This window comes from Panthera leo, chromosome D2 (assembly GCF_018350215.1).
Source record: "Panthera leo isolate Ple1 chromosome D2, P.leo_Ple1_pat1.1, whole genome shotgun sequence".
NCBI lineage: Eukaryota > Metazoa > Chordata > Mammalia > Carnivora > Felidae > Panthera > Panthera leo.
Window position 1 is genome coordinate 86688489 of NC_056689.1, and position 15278 is coordinate 86703766.

Below are 15278 nucleotides of genomic sequence, written 5' to 3' on the forward strand. Positions count from 1 at the left end.
TTCATTTGGCAAGAGTTTGAGGACCACGGATGGGACCAGTACTCATCTCAAAACCCCCTGTCCTCGGGCATCTGTCTGGGCTTCCTCTGATGGTGTGGCTTCTCCTCGTGGGCGGGAGGACGCCGTGTCCCGGGAGTGAAGGCTGGTGTAGACGCTGTCGACTCCCACGGCGTCTCCGCCACGGGCGGTCCGTCATGACCAATAAACTCTTCAGGAGAAGGGCTGACGCTGGGATTCCTTCTGAGTCTCCCTGCTGGAAGAACTGGCCCTAAGCGTCATCGAGGCGCTCTTTCCCTGTGGGGTGAGGCTCTCTCTGGCCCCCACGGGTTCACATTCGCTCTGGTATGACATCACTGACGTGCCCAGGGGCTTGCGCGCCGAGGGACAGGACAGGAGGGCTTTGGGGCACAGGAGGGTATGCTGCCCAGGAGCCTCTGAGCCCCAGTCGACCGGGATTCTCTGCTGTGAGTTTTGTGTTCTGGGTTCCATCTGAGACTTTGTTCAGGAAAATCAAGGATATTCTGCTGAAAAAGAAAAAAAAGAGAGAAAATGTGGGAACTACTGGTTCAAAGTGCACTTTGCTGTTCAGGCTTTGGGATGATTTGATTAAAAGGAGCTCCCGTCTGTGCCTCGTGCTGATCTCCCTCTGAAACCCAATGGCAGGTGTGCTGGGGCAGGTTTGCAGAAGCCACATGACTCCAGAAGCTGAGCTGAATGTCTTTTCATTCTCCCTCATAAAAGAATCATTTGTGTTCCAATAAATTCTTAACCTCTGCATCGTCCAGGTCCCAGAAGTATCCTTTGGGTCATATAACCTAGGAAACCACCAACTATTGACGGTTGGTGGTGTGGATCATGGTGGTGATGATGGTGACAGTCATGGTGGTGATCTTGGTTGTGGTGATGACCATGACGGAGGTAATCGTAATGGTAGGGATGACAGAGGCAATGGGAGTGGTGGCAGACCCTTCCTGAGAACTCTCACATGCCCGGTTGTGTTAGTAGTGCTTGGCACACTCCCACGTCCGGTTGGCGTGATGTTGTGGCTGTCTCTCTAAAGGCTGACCAGAGGTGGGTCTGAAGTTCTGCTCCAAAGCCAATGCAAACAATCGTGAGTCAACCCCGGGGATCCTTTCATTCAGTAGCCGTGAGGCCCTAGTGAGTTACAGAGACTCTGAGTCTCGTGACAATGACATGTGGCCTCAGTAAGTGCCGACCTCGACACTCAGGGTTCGGGGCGCTGCTCCCCTTACCCTTGTAAAGGTGGGGTAGGGTGTGCTGGCCGGAAAGGGGAGTGGGCAGCAGACTGAGGCCTGTGTGCAGATCATGACCTTGAGTCTCTGGGTTCCCCTTGCACGTTTCCATGTCCGGTCTGTTCTCGAAAGGAGATTCACGAGCGCTTACTCCTGGGTGATGCTTTCCCAGTGGCTGAACCCAGGTCCGTGCCGGCTAGACTGGCAGCATGGAGGCTGAGGCACCAAGAACACAGGGACGGTCACCAGCAGTGCCTGGGCAGCCCTGGAGGATGAGACTCCGCGTGAGGGGGCAGAGCCCAGAGGGGAGGTGACGGGAGCGTTCTATCCAAAGGCCAGGTGGACAAGCTGCATGCTAAGGAGCAGCCAGGGCCTCGAGTGCGCGTTTGGGGCTCTTCTCCGCCGCCCCAGGCTCCCCGGCAGAGCACCTGGCTCCCGCACGGCCTGTGCACGAGCACGTGTCTCCACAGAGGGTTGGATCGTGCTGGAATTCACACGCAGGGGACACGGTGACAGGTTGAGCGGGCTGACCCACCTACAGGTTTGCTGGGGAGAACTGCCGGTTTCAGCCCTGAACGTCGCACGGCCACCCCCACACGGCACAGCTTCAGGGAAGTGAGACATTCCCGCGGGGAAGGGGCCCGTGTGGTGGGGCCACGGGGCCCGTGGGCCGTCTGTCTGCTCGAGCCTGTCGTTCTGTGCTTGGCGATGCTGCCTTTACAGAGCTGTGTCCCCATGTAGCTTTCCAGATTACGCTCCACCTGCTTGAAGCCCTTCGCTATGAAAACTGAAACGTCTCATTTAAACCACTGTGGACTGATAAGGGATGTTCTTTCTTAATTCTCAAGAGAGCGTTGCTGTTCTGAGGGGTTTTATTGCGGCTGCTTGGAGGGTGAGGGGAGAAGCAGGTGCCTTCGCCCCATTTGCCGTATTTATGGCCATGGAGCCCGCAGGTGGGGGCCGTGGCAGGGGCTGCAGGGCCCGGGCGTGCCGAGCCGTGAACTCACAAACCTGGGAGGTGGGAGGGCACTGTCCTTTGTCACCAGCCTGGAACGAAGCCGTGAGTGGACCCCGGGGCTGCACCCTGTGAGCAAAAGCAGATGTGTCCTTTGAGGCCGCCGGCGAGGACCAGGACCGGGGAGGGACTCACGGCCAGACGCACGAGGACTTGGGGCCGGGTTTGATTTCAGAGGCACCCTTGCCCCTGCTGTGTCTCCTCCCTCCCAACCCAGGGGACTGCAAATCTCTGTGCAGGGTCAGATGGTAAGTGCTTCAGCTTCCTGGGTCCTGAGGCCCGTGCCACAGCCAGTGGCAAAATGAACGCCAATGGGTGCCAGTAAAACTGTCCCCAGGTGGCCTTGGGCCAGGCCCGTCCTGGAGCGGGGTCTCACCCCTGCCTGCTCAGCCCGGCCTCCCCACGGGCACCGGCTCAGCCGCCCCTGGCGCTGGGGTGACGTGCAGGGCTGAGACGCCCGGGAGAGCAGCTGTCTCTCCGTGGCTCCCTGATCCTGCCTGCAGACCCATCCTGCGTGAGAGCTGTTTCTGTCCGCGAGTGTGGCGCCCAGACCCTGGTGGTGAAAATGCTCAGGGCCTGGGCCTGGTCTGGCCCCGTCCGGGTCACAGCCTGGCTGCTGGCCTCCCTGCACTCCGGCCCCACCAGGGCATCTCTGCCACCGTCGACAGTGGGGCCCCCGGAGGGCATCAGGCCCTTCGGATTCTACTCGGTCTGGGTGAGGGTGAGGCCCTCAGGGTCCTGGGGGCTGCCCGCGGGGTGGTGTTCTCGGAGACTTGAGAGGACAGTTGCAGAAGGTCCAGCTTCCTCGGGAGCTGGGCTAGCGGGTGCTGGTGGTCACTGCTCTTTGGCCACCGTGTCTCTGGCTGGTGGCCAGAGTGAGGATAAATATTCCAGAAGACGATGGCTAGCGTTGGTCCTAACTGCGTCTCTTCAATATTTGAAAACAAGGCTTCGTGCTGTGGAGGCCTTGGGTCAAGCTGTAATTTGGGAGGCGGGGTGGCAGCCCATCAGGCACCCGCCAAGACCACGGGGTTCCTCTCTGTGGCTCTTCCCGGAAGCAGCTCTGTCATCAGAGTGGGGACACAGGGAGGTGGGGGCCACAGAGACCAAGGCCCCCCAGCTAGTGGGGCAGGGGCTGGGGTCTGGGGCTGGGGTCCGGGACTGAGGTCCAGGGCTGGGGTCTGGGGCTGGGGTCCAGAACTAGGGTCCAAGACAGGGGTCTGGGGCTGGGGTCCGGGACTGAGGTCCAGGGCTGGGGTCTGGGGCTGAGGTCCAGGGCTGGGGTCCGAGGCTGGCTTCTGGGACTAGAGTCCAGGGCTGAGATCTGGGTCTGGGGTCTGGCACTGGGGTCTGGGGCAGGGGTCCGGGGCCTGGGGTCCAGGGCTGGGATCCAGGCTTCAGGCCAGGGAGCCTCCTGGGCCGCAGCTGGGATGTGAGTCAGGACTCAGTATACCCCTCACATTTGGGAAGGAGGTTCCCCCTGTGAGGTGACACCAGGCTGAGAGTCTGTCCCCAGGGCACCAGTTCCTGCTGACCCTGGGTTCTCGGCCTTAGCTTCTTCGGGACACACAGGCGGTGCCTTGATGGTCAGAGCGTGGGCCTCGAGGCACTTGCCTGTGGGGCAGGCCACACCTCCTGTGACCTCCTGGCTCCAGCACTGACTCCACACTCCCTCCCCTTGGACCCAGGGGGCGGCCCTGGGGCAGGTGTGGGGGGGGGGGTGCTTCCACGGGACCCCACTAGAGCCCCTGGGTGTGCGGCCAGGAGGCCCCGGCCATGCAGGTGGGCAGGAGCAGACCCCAAGACAGGCCCCCCTTGCCCTCCAGCGCCGCGTCTGGGGAAGCAGAGCCCCCGAGGGGTGGAGTTTGTCTCAGTGGAATCAAGCAACACTGGGCCTTTGGTCTGGACTCTCACCGAGCATCGCGTGTTCAGGGTCCTTCCACGTGGCAGCGGGTGTCCACACCTCGATCCTGTTCGTGGCCACGGGCTGTTCCCGCGTCTGCATGGACCACACTGTGTTTGTCCATTGCCATCTGCCGGTGGACAGCGGCCTGTTCCCGCGTCTGGTCGTCGTGAATAACGCCGCGGTGAGCGTCGTAGGCAAGGTCTGGCTTGAATACTAGTCTTGGGCTCCTGGGGCGTGAACCCCGTGGGCCTGCCGGCTCAGGTGGCAGTTTCGTGGACGGCAGCTCTCAGGCATTTATACGCGGTGCGCAGGTTGACATCCCTACATCATCTTCTATTTAAAACAAGCATTAGCAAACTCAGGGCCGAGCAGCCGTTTATTAACTGTCGCTCGATGTGAAAATTCACACCGTTTGAAACTTTCTTAGTGGTGCCGAATTGTGAGGTGGATCTGGCAGGCAGCTTCTTCATTTAAATACATCTCGGGCTCAAGGGGGGTTGTATTCATAAAACAAATGACTTCGGTGGTTTTTTAAATTAAAAATCTCAACGCACGTCATCGCTGAGTTGAACACAATTCGGGGAGACCCTCCAGATAACGAAGTGTCCTCTGGGACACTTTGGGTATAAAAATGAAAGCAGCTCATCTTGGGGGGGCTGTCGTCTTGACAGCCGGCTGTCGCGGGAGACCCCAGGAGGCCCAGGGTCTGCTCCCCGGGGCTCAGCTGGAGGGTCTGAATGAAAACAACCGCAGAGAAGGTGCCGCCCACACGGTCTCTTCCGTAGCTGCCGGGGCTTTTCCTGTGCTCACCTCCCGGAGGGCGCAGCAGCCCGGCCCGTGAGGACTTCCCTGCCCAACGTTCTGGTCCCACTGCCGTCCCTACACAGACGCTCTCCGTCCAGGTGCACGTCGGTGTCCCTGACCATCTCTGTCCCGGGCGGCACCTTTCCTGGCAGAGAAGCTGGGGTGTTCTTGCTGCCCGGGCAGCTCTCCAACGGCAGACAATTTCTCCCAGTGCTGGAGCCTGGACGTCCGAGGTCAAGGTGCCCACAGGAGGCCTTTCTCTGAGGCCTGTGCCGCTGGCTCTCAGGCCTCCCCCTCCCCCCGGTGCTTGCTCGGCCCCTCGCGTTTGTGCAGAGAGGAGCCCTCCTGGGTGTCTCCTCGCGGGGACGCGGATGCGTCACGGGCCATCCTCGTGACCCATGCGACCCCAGTCACTGTGGAACGCCCACCTCAAGCCCCAGCAGGCCAGGTTAGGGCTGCAACATATGAATTTGGGGGACACCCATTCAGTCCGAGCGGGCGTGACGGCACGTTCCATTCCTTTCTCTCTTCCCGGGGAGAAGAGAGACCGTGTGGGTGGTGGAGGCAAGTGGCTTCCGCCATCAGGGGCCGGTTCACAGCGGATACTCATCTGTGGGCAGCGGCTCTGTCGCCGAACGACATACACAGGGTGACCCACACGCACTGGGAGGGTGAGGTGTGACGGGTCTGGGCACGAGCGCCCCCTGGATCAGCACCGCAATCGGGACACAGTGGCTATAAACCCCACCCGCTCGTCCACGCCCCGCGAGGAACTTCGGCCCCACCCTGAGCCCCGGGCAGCCCCTGGTCTGCTCCGGCCTGCGGCTCCGTCTTGCCTACACGGGACGTCACGGGCCTGCACCGCACGAGGGGGTCTCGGTGACTCACCCGCCCAAGAGCGAGCAGGCGTAGCTCCCGTCAGTGCCACTCGGCGTGCGGACACGCCACAACCCTAACCCTAACCCTCGCCTGCGGGGGCAGCTGGGCTATTTCCAGTTTTCACCGTGACGAAAAGCTGCTATAAATCTTCTGGTTCAAGTCCGCAGGGGAACGCGTTCTCGTTGCTCGGGGAAACACCTGGCGGTGGGACAGGTGGATTGCGCGGCCGCGTTCGGGAAACTGCCAAGGGCTCCCCAGAGCACGTTCCCAGCAGCCGAGAACGAGAGTTCCAGATCCCCCACATCCTGACCAGCTGCTCGTAAGGACGGTCAGGGTTTTACTGTTGATTTGCTATTGAGTACACACTGGGTTTCTTTTTTTTATTATTAAAAAAATATTGGGGCGCCTGGGTGGCGCAGTCGGTTAAGCGTCCGACTTCAGCCAGGTCACGATCTCGCGGTCCATGAGTTCGAGCCCCGCGTCAGGCTCTGGGCTGATGGCTCGGAGCCTGGAGCCTGTTTCCCATTCTGTGTCTCCCTCTCTCTCTGCCCCTCCCCCGTTCATGCTCTGTCTCTCTCTGTCCCAAAAATAAATAAAAAACGTTGAAAAAAAAATTAAAAAAAAAAAAATATTTTTTAAGTTTATTTATTTCGGTAGAGAGAGAGAAAGAGAGATCACAAGCAGGAGAGGGTCAGAGAGAAGGAGAGACAGAATCCCAAGCAGGCTCCACACCATCAGGGCAGAGCCTGATGCGGGGCTCGAACTCGCAAACCGCGAAACCGTGACCTGAGCTGAGATCAGGAGTCAGACGCTCAATCGACCACGCCACCCACGTGCCCCAGGTACCGGGTTTCTTTTTAAAGTAGTCTCTACGTGGAACATGGGGCTCGAATACATGCCCCGAGATCAGGGGTCCCCTGAAATCAGGGGTCCCCGACTGAGCCTGCCAGGCGCCCCGTAGAGCGTTTTTAATTTACATGTCCCCGTCAATTCCTTATTGGCTATTTGTACATGTTCTTTGCTAAAGGAAGTGTCTGTTGAAACCATTTCTGCCACTTTTACTGGGTTGTGCATCATCTTACCACTGAGCCAAGAGTGTTCACACACTCTGACACGTGTGTTACAAACGTACCTCTCACGGTCACTCACCTTTTCCTCCACCTCACCGTGACTTTCCAAGAGTAACATCTTACTGTATGAACTCTGACTTTCCAATGTTTTCCTTTCTTTTATTTTTTTAAATTTTTTTTAATGTTTATTTATTTTTGACAGAGACAGAGCATGAGCGGGGAGGGGCAGAGAGAGAGGGAGACACAGAATCTGAAGCAGCTCCAGGCTCTGAGCTGTCAGCACAGAGCCTGATTCAGGGCTCAAACCCATGAACTGTGAGATCATGACCTGAGCCAAAGTCGGACGCTCAACCGACTGAGCCACCCAGGCGCCCCTACTTTCCTTTATTTTAAATTATTTTCTCATTCCTGACATTAGTATTTTTTGCCCCCCCCCCCCACTTCCTGATCAATGTAGCTGGAGGTTTATCAATTTTATTGATAATTTTTAAGTGATTGATTTCTTTGTTGTTTTCCTGTTTTCTAGTTCATTGATTTCTGCTCTGATCTTCATAATTTACCTTTTTGTGTTTACTCTGGGTTAAATGTCCTCTTTTTTTAAAGTTTCTTACAGAGGAAGCTGAGCTCATTTCCGACGGAAGCATTTACTGAGATACACGCACCCCAGGTGCCACTGCCGTAGCCTCCCACAAATTCTGAAATGTTGCATCCGGTTCCAAATGTTTCCTAATCGCCTTCCCGATTTCTTCTTTGACTCACAGGTCACGTGGGGCCCAAATAGGTGCGGATTTTCCCAAGCTCCTCATGTTCCTAATTCTAGTTTTATGCCGTCGCAGCTGGAGAACACGCTTGCACAGTTTGGACGTCCGGGGAACCCTCCCGCCCAAAGTCGGCTGCGTCTCAACGTCACCGCGCGTGTCCGCGGAAGGAGCGCGCCCTCCGCCGCATCGCGGGGCCTTCCGAGTATCGGTCGGATGACGCTGCCAAACGTGCCGTATCGGGGCTGGTTTGCCGTCTCTCTGTTCCGGTATTGACTCCGCTTCACGCGCTGGGTGGAATTCCCCGGAAGCCGCCGGGGCCTGGGCCCCGGTCGGCGGAGGTTTGCGCGGTTATCAGTCCCATCTCTTTGTGTGTGACGGTTCTATTCCGATCTCTCTCCTCTGAGTCAGTTTCAGCCGTTGTGTCTTTCGGAGGATGTGTCCGCTTCCACCCAGATGACGTCATTCTCAGCGGGCCCCCGTTCCTGGTGTGTTCCTGGCCGCAAGACCGCCTGCCAGCCATCTGAGCCCCGTCCTCAAAGAGCCTCTTTTGGGATTTGCTGATTTCCCGGCTCGTTCTGATCCCCACTCCGTGCTCTGTGCCCTCGGCTCTGTCCCTGCCCGCCTTCTGCTTCTGCTTCTAAGGTGCAGGATGAAAGTGCTGCCCTGGGAGGTCTCTCCTTGTTCAGACGTGTGCTCACGGGCAGAATCGCCCCGCCCCCTAAGCCCCGCTTTCACCGCGTCTCAAGGGCCCTGTGATGTCGGTGGGGCTCCCTCGGGCCTCCCTGCGGACCCTGCTGCTCATCAGGAGTGTTCTCTTAAACCTCCACACGGTCTGAATTTCTCACATTTGCTCTGTTACCAGCTCAATTTCCGTCAGGTCTCAGCACGCTGTATGCGTTCAGGCCTTCTTAACTTCATTGACACTGGTTTTGGCCCAACGTTATGACCTAATCTGGAGAATTCCCGAGCTCGCCCGGGGGGCACGTGGGAAGAACGTGGGCTCTTGGGGCGTGTTCCCCGGTGGCTCCCCGGGCTGTTCCCCCTGCGCTTCCCTGACCGATGTCCGCCCGGCCGTTCTAGACAGTGTGGACAGTGGGGTACCGAACACGCCCGCTCTTAGACTGAACATTTATCTCCCCCTCTAAGTCTGTCAGTTTTTGCTCTGTGTATTTAGAGATAGGTTGTCGGGTGTCTGCTCGTTCGTAACTGTTACATTTACAATGTCCTATTTTGTCTCGAGGAACAGCTTTTGTCTTAGGATCTACTCCCTCTCATGTTAGTACAGCCGGTCCAGGCTACTGTTTGCAGGGTATCTGTTTTCCGTGCATTGGCTTTCAATCTATCTGTGTCTGAACCTGTAGACCTCAGACAGTTGGATCACTTTAAAAAATCCATTTCGGGGGCACCTGGGTGGCTCAGTTGGTTGAGCGTCGGACTTCGGCTCGGGTCATGATCTCGCGGTCCATGAGTTCAAGCCCCACATCGGGCTCTGTGCTGACAGCTCAGAGCCTGAAGCCTGTTTCAGATTCTGTGTCTCCCTCTCTCTCTCTTTCTCTCTGCCCCTCTCCCACTCATGCTCTGTCTCTCTGTCTCTGAGAAATGAATAAACGTTAAAAAAAATTTTTTTAAATCCGTTTCAGGTAAGGGGCATTAAGGAATCTACTCCTGAAATCAATGTTGCACCATATGCTAACTAACTTGGATGTCAATTAAACAGTAAATAATTTTTTAATAAATAAATAAAATATATTAAAATGTTTTAAAAAATAAAAGCAGTAAGCTTTTTCTGCTTAGGTCACAGGAGGAAGTCAGAGATTCAAAGCATGAGAAAGATTCAAAGTGCCATTGTGGGCTTGAAGATGAAAAAGTCCATGTGACAAGGGGGCTTCTAGAAACTGAAAGTGCCCCCTCGGTTGCAACCATCAAGGGAAAAGGGAATTCAGTCAAATAGCTGCAAGGAACTGAAAGTTTGCAACGACAAGAATGTGCTTAGAAGTGGATTTTTCCCAGACTCTTCGGAAAACTCAGTCCATTTAACAGAGAACCCCATTGGACTTTGCTAGACTTCTGACCTAAGGAAAATGAGTTAATAAATAGATGTGGTTTCATGCTGGAAAAAAAATCCATTTCACTGACCTCTGCCTTTTGACTGTGGGTTTAACCCATTTGCATTTTATATAATTACTGACAGGTGGGATTTATGTGTATCATGTTATTTTTTCTCTACACATCCTTTCTTTCTTTCTTTCTTTCTTTCTTTCTTTCTTTCTTTCTTCCTTTCTTCAATGTTTATTTATTTTTGAGAAAGAGAAAGAGACAGCATGTGAGCAGGGGAGGGACAGAGAGGGGGAGACACAGAATCCGAAACAGGCTCCAGGCTCCGAGCTGTCAGCACAGAGCCCGACGGGGGCTCGAACTCGTGAACCGTGAGATCATGACCTGAGCCGGAGTCGGACGCTTAACCGACTGAGCCACCCAGGTGCCCCACTACATGTCCTTTTTAAAAATGCGTATATCATTTATTGAAAACACATTTCAAGTGTCTTACTACACGTTTGGATTTTTTCCCAACTTTTTTATACTGTGATACAATAATACCATAAAATTCACCATCTTAACAGTCTTTAAGGGTACAATTCAGTGATACTAAATACATCCTAATGTTGTGCAACCGCCCCAAACGGTCCTTCTCCAGACTCCTTTCATCTTGTAAAATTATAACTCCATTATACCCTCAATTCTCCCCTCTCAGCCCCGGCACCCACCCTTCTCCATACTGAATACTCCTTTAAGTGCGGTCATAGGATGTTTGTCCTTTGGGGCTTGGATTATCTCACCGAGCATGTCCTCGAGGTCCATTCTTGTCGTAGAAAAACCTCCATCCTTGTTAAGGCTGAATAATATTCCATAGCACACGTACGCTGCATTTTGCTTACCCGTTAATCTATCAGGGGACATTCGTTTTGCTTCCGTGTTTCAGCTCGTGTGAATAATGCGGCAGGGGACGCAGGGGTGCAGACATCTGTCTGAGTCCCTGCTTTTGGTTCTCGTGGGTGCACACCCCAAAGTCCAATTGCTGGGCCACATGGCATCTCTACGGTTAATCCTTTGAGTGACTCCCACCCTGTTCCCACGGTGACTGCACCACTGCGCCTTCCCGCCAATCTCTCCACGTCCTCCCGACCCTTGCCATTTTCCAGCTTTCTCGATCGCAGCCACCCTCATGGATGTGAGGTGGATCGTGCTGTGGTTTTGATCCGCGTTTCCCTGGTGACTGGCGCAGCCGGCCATCTTGTCGTGGCCTCATGGGCCATGGGCACATCTTCTTCGGAGAGATGGTTATGCAGGTTCTTTGCCCATATTCTCAGCAGGTTTTTGTTGTTGTTGTTGACGTTTAGGAATTTGCTGTGTATTCTGGATATTAGGGTCCCATCAGAGTCGTGATTTGCAAATACTTTCTCCCATTGTGTGGGTTGCCCGCTTACTCTGTTGATACTGTGTTTTGATGCACAAATTTAAGTTTTTTATGAAGTCAAATGTATCTATTTTTTCTTTTGTTGCCTGTGCCTTTGGCATCATAGCCAAGAAACCATCGCCAGGTCCAGTGTCGTGAGGCTTTTTTCCTGTTTTCTTATAAGAGCTTGGTTGGTTTAGGTCTTACATTTAGAGCCTTGATCCGTTTTGAATTAAATTTTGCATGTGGTGCGAGGTAAGGGTCCGGCTTCGGTCTTGCAGGTGGCCAGACGCGGAGGTGGAACGCTAACCCAGCTGGGTTTGTAAAGGCCCGGGGGCATCTTTGGGGTAGCCCCGCACTGGGATCGGCGCAGGTCTGCGGACTGAGGGGTGGGGCTCCATGGGGGGCATTTATGGGGCTAGCAGCCACACTCCTGCGGGCACCCTTCCCCTCCCTGTCCCCGGACCGCCCCCTGCAGGCTTCCAGCTCTGCGGGACAATGGGTTCAGTGGACCCGGGGCCGGGGGCGGGGGGGAGTGTGGACAGCCACGCACCCCGTGGCCCACGCTGCCCTCGGGTGCGGGGCTCCATGCTGAGCCGGTCCCAGCCCCCCCTTGCTGCCGTGTGCTGAACCAGAGCGACAGGTTTTCTCTCGTTACCGCACACCTTCCGTCAGCTTCATGTTCGGAAGGAGTTTCCACAGCCCTGCGGTAAAGCTGCCTGTTCCCGAGTCTGACTTCTCTGTCTAGCGTTTCTGAGACTTCACAGCACGTCCCCTGTTGGGATCAATCACACTCACTCAGAGCAGGGTGTCACGGCCGGCGGCCAGAGGACGGCACGCAGCAGCTCTGCAGGCTGCTCTGAGTGACGGGCACCAAGCTGGGCAGCTGCAGGGGCCTCGCTGCTTCCTCGGACCCACCGGCAGGCCCGTGTGTGCCGTGACGGCACCCGCCCCGTCGATTCTGCATCACCGGTGGACGTGACAGGAGGCCAGAGGGAGCTTTCTAGAGGCTGGAAACTGGAGTCCTCACCATGAGGCGTCATGCTACGTTTGGTGTTTTCTTCCTTTTACGACGGCAGAATATATTTATGGCACATAGTAGTGGGTTAAAAGGTGTCTCCTGAAAAGTCCTCACCCATACCGGGCCCCTGGGAAAATGACCTTGCTTGGCAATAGGTTCTTTAAAGGTGTGATTGAGGAATTAGGGGGCCCCAAGTCCAGTGACGAGTGGCCCCAAGAGAGAGGCAGAGGGGGACTGGCGGCGGAGAAGAAAAGAAGGCGGTCGAGGCCCAGGCAGAGGCTGTTGTGTCCACAGTGAGGCACACGTAAGGCAGAGGAGGCTGGAAGGGCTGGGGGGCCCCTCCGGGGTCCCTGGAGGGAGCAAAGCCCCACGGTCACCTCCATTCCCCACTCCTGAGACGAGTGGGTGTATACGCCCCCTAGCTGCTGAGGATTCGTTTCTCCAGCCCAGCCACTCCCACACTGTGTCCCCAAGGCAGACGGAGCGGATGGCACCCTGCCCAGATTGTGTCGTCGGTTGAATAAACACATTTTCAAAAGCATCTTTATCCAATTACATCCAATTCTCCACCATTTATGTAAGAACCGTTGGTGTTCTTTTTTAATGCTACCGAAACCCTTAAACGTCAGGCCGAGGGTCAGAGGAGGGGAGCTCTACTCCCGGGGGCTGGTACGCCCTCCGCGGACGCTGTCCTGGGTGCTCGCTCTGGCCTTCCTGCCACCAGACCCCTCCCAAGCCCACCTTCTCGGACGAGGGTCTCCCGCTGGCCTCTGCCACCTGCCTCCAGGGTCCGGGGGCTGTGCCCCCTCCCAGAGCAGGCCTGGCTCCAAGTCCTGCTCCAGTCAGCCTCTGAGGAACGAAAGGGTAGGGGTCACAGCCTGCCAGCTGTCCAGCCCTTCAACTTGTCAGGGCCTCGGGACTGACCAGGCTGAAGGACCGGCCCAGGGGGTGGAGTCAGATGCCGGGAACAGAGTCAGATGCCGGGAACAGAGTCAGACCCCGGGAGCGGAGCCAGACCCCCGCGGACAGGGACACTTTGTGGGTGTCGGAGAGAGGGCAGGGCTGTGCAGAGACGCAGGAGGTCTGGCAGCGGTGGTGAACTGGACTTAGTCCACACCAGCTCACAGTGGCTCATACCGGGGGGCAGGTAACGGGGGGCATTGTGAATTTTCGGGAATTTTGTATCTCGTTTTCCCTTGGCAGCTTGCCATCGGCCTTGGTGGAAGTTCCTACGTGACAGAAATTGGCAAATCGGGACTCGCCCCCGCCACTGCCAGGCCAATGCCAGGGGCCGGGGTGTCCCTGGAGGGATGAGGAGGGCTTATGTCCTGGGCCCGGATTCCTCCTTCCTGTGGCCGGGGCGGTGGGGTGGGGGACACTGAGCCGAGGAGGGCAGAGGGCACCAGGGCCACGCAGAACACGCCGTGTTGTTCTAGTTCGTGGTTCACTGACGACAGCGGGGATTACGTCGATTCTACCGACACCCTCGGGCTGTGCTTCGGAAAGCGCTGCCACCCTCACCGGCCCCACCGTGGCACCGCCTCCCGCGGGAAGCCCTCCCTGAGCTCCCGCTGCAGGGACACCTGCTCACAAGACCCCATGAGATCAAGACCACGTGGTAACCTGCCCCACTCATGGTCCCCAAGGGTCCTTGTCCCTGCTTCCCCAACGACCGTGGCTTCCAGATGTGCGACGCCCTAGATTCTCCAGCTAGTTGATAAGCGTCTTTCAACAAAAGGTGAACGGAGAAACGCTCATGACAGCCCGGGAACCCGATGTGTATAATGTCGGCGTGGCCACGGTGAGCCCCGTGTGCTTGCTTATTAAGACGTACGCTGAGGAGGTAATTGTCTGCCCCACAGACATCTCTATTCACTTATCGCCATATAGGAAAATGGAAATGCAGCACATGATTTAGTGACTAGAACTTCATAGGGCTTTCCTTTTATTTAATTGCCTGTTTTCCTTGAGCAGATCTACTATCCTGATGTTTTTGACCCCCTTCCTTTCGGACCCCTTGCAGGGTAATGAGCAATGAACGAGTGGCTTTCTCGGGGAGACGGTGCTTCCCACCGTCGGCAGCTCGCGGACTGACGTGCTGTGAGGAACACGCCTGTATCCTGGCGCTCCCGCGGGTCGGGCTCAACGAGGAGGCGGTGAGGGGCGGGGGAGGTCTTTTGTCCTTGGGAAGCAATAACCCCTCTTCCCAAAGCACTCTAGGAAGTTCTCTCCCAGTGCGCTCCAGAGATCACTACCCCTTGCTATGCACTCTGGGGCCGGCTCCCTCCTCCCCAGAAGCACGGGCCACGGCTCTGCTCTGGAGAAAGTTCAGCACTTTCAAAGCCTCTGAGTTTCAGCTCCAAAGGCTGATGACAAAAAGAACCCGCGGTCTCTGTATTTCTTGCTCCCCAGTCCGTAGTCCAGAGAGGTTTTCCTCTTGTGCTAACTGGAAGCTGCCCTTTCACAGCCCCTCTCTCTGCTGGTCCCTTTTGTCTCTGCAAAGAAGGGGTTCCCTCCCCTCCGTGGCTGTGCCAGCTTATCTCCCCAAATCACATACACGTGCCTCAATCCTGCCAGGCTGTCTCCTTCCAACTGTGGAGATCATTCTGCCTACCCACCAATCGATTTCCTGGGTGTTCTAAGTACTCTGACCTCGATACAGCTGCGTTTGAGAGGAACATCCCGGTCCCCCTACCTCTCCGCCTTCTTAACTCCTCTCAAAAAGATGCCGATTAAGTGTGGCGAACGACCAGCTTTCTTAGTTTAGTTTAGTGATGCCGCCACAGAGGCGTCCTGACTAGTCAACAGTGAATTGCTGTGGTGACTGCCAGACTGCGGACGGGCTAAGGTCCCATTAATCTGCAACTGTGAAGAAATAAGAAGCATGTGTGCATATGTGCGTGCACTCGTGTGAGTGTGTGTGTGTGTGTGTGTGTGGTGTGCACAGAAGGGATGTGCATCTGTGGATGGGGGGGTGTGTGCGGATGGGTGCTGCTGGGTGTGCGTGTGCGTGTGTGGATGGGATGAGCAGACAAAGACAGATGAGATGGACGGACGGACAGACAGCTGTCCCCCAGCGGTCCCGGACACTTCCTCTCTGTGGCCCCCTGACCTG

General features: G+C 56.2%; 1 long non-coding RNA gene across 1 annotated transcript; it reads left to right on the forward strand.

Annotated features, from left to right (window-relative positions):
* Nucleotides 1-7987: 7987 nt before the first annotated feature.
* LOC122202335 lies at nt 7988-9801 on the forward strand. The gene is made up of 2 exons (XR_006194601.1): nt 7988-8173; nt 9483-9801. It is a non-coding gene; the product is annotated as an uncharacterized LOC122202335 (long non-coding RNA).
* Nucleotides 9802-15278: the final 5477 nt, after the last annotated feature.